We start from the raw sequence: 1,608 nt of genomic DNA on the forward strand, positions 1-1,608 counted from the left end.
CGGCCCGGACCCCCCTGGCCCCAGCCCCCCCTTGGGACCAGGCGGGCCCTGGCTGGACACACCCTTGCACTGTCACCCTTAGCAACTGTTGTTAATTAATATTAACGGCCCAATAACCGGGGACACTCGGGTGGCGTGATGCAGTGACATCGGTCTCCTCCTCTGGGCGGAAGGAGGCGTTTGCTGAGGGCTGACCGTGCCCCAGAAGTGGGCCACGGAGGCCAGGGTGTCGCTGGGAACCCCACCCAACAGGCTCCTCGCCCTCCGATAGGGATCTGCCTGCCGCCAAGATAGGCCGACCTTGGTCCCCGCGCTCGGTCGGAGCTTATCGGGCTGCCCGGGGAAGGTCCCTGTGGCCGCCTGCCGGAGGGAGCTGCAGGGACCTCCTGCCTCCCTTGTTTTCTGGACCCTGGCCTGACCCGGTCGGAGGGTCACCAAGTGCAAGCGCCTGTCCGGGAAGACAGGCGGGGGTGAGGGCCAGGGGAGGGGGCGGGGCAGCCCTGAGTCTGCAGAGGAGCTTCAACAGCTGGGCCAGTGCAGGGACTTCCATCAGCACCTCCGGGTGGCACCGTCCCTGCTGTCCCCCCTCCTCCTGGTGTCTCCCCAGCAGCACCTGAGACAGGGATTCCAGGGGCAGCAGGAAGCCAACCAGGGTGCACTAAAGAGTGGGCTCACCAGGGACCTTGGGGAATGTGGGGGCCTGCCCAGGGGCCCCCCCAGGGAGGAGGATCGGGCGCTGGTGGAGGACATGGGCAGCTTCAAGCTCCTGTGGCCCTTGTGGGGCCCTAGGGGCCCAGCCCACCCCATCGATCCAAGGGTGGCCCTGGGGAGCCCCTAGGAATGGAGCCTGGCATGGACTTTTAGGGTCCCCTCTGGGACACCCACAGTCTGCCACTTGGCTCCCTTTGCACGTGGCCTGCCAGGCTGTGGGGCAGTCACACTGACAGAGGCGTCTGCACCCCTCGTGCCCGTCCCAATTCTTACTCAGCCTCCCTCGGTGCCTTATCAGCCTGCTGATTGCTGGGCTGAGTCCCACAGGCCGATCACTCACCTCGCTGCTTTCCCTATCTCGTCAGATGAGTAAGTTTCTGGTTGACGTCTTTGGGTTTCACTGTATTTCCTCATTTTGCATCTATTTCCTTAAATGAGGAATCGATCCTGGGGTGAGTGTGTCAGAGTGGCACGTTTATGGCCCCACATGCGTGCTCAGCTCCTCCGTGGCAGTCAAGGATGCACGGATTGCTTACGGGATCCTCGCACTGACGCCTCGGGGGGTCGGATAAGCTCCCCTGCCACCATCAGTGCCCGAGCTGCCCAGTCCCCAGCTTCCCCTGCACTGTGCTGTCTGCTGCCGGACTTGACAAGTTTAATAACTGGAAACGGGTGCCTCCTCGAGAGGCCCAGGAGCGACCTGGCCCTGAACCCAGTCCCCCAGTGCAGGAGGCGGGGGCGAGGGGCAGCCACCAGCACAGGAGCCTCTGGGGGTCAGGGGAGCTCGTGTGGACAGGCAGCCAGCGTGGGAGTCGAGGGCTGGCTGTGCGTCTCCGGGCCATCAGACTGCAGCCAGTCCGAGGTCAGGGTGGGGTGCTGCCTGGCCAGGCACTGTCC

This window comes from Myotis davidii, unplaced genomic scaffold (assembly GCF_000327345.1).
Source record: "Myotis davidii unplaced genomic scaffold, ASM32734v1 scaffold1364, whole genome shotgun sequence".
NCBI lineage: Eukaryota > Metazoa > Chordata > Mammalia > Chiroptera > Vespertilionidae > Myotis > Myotis davidii.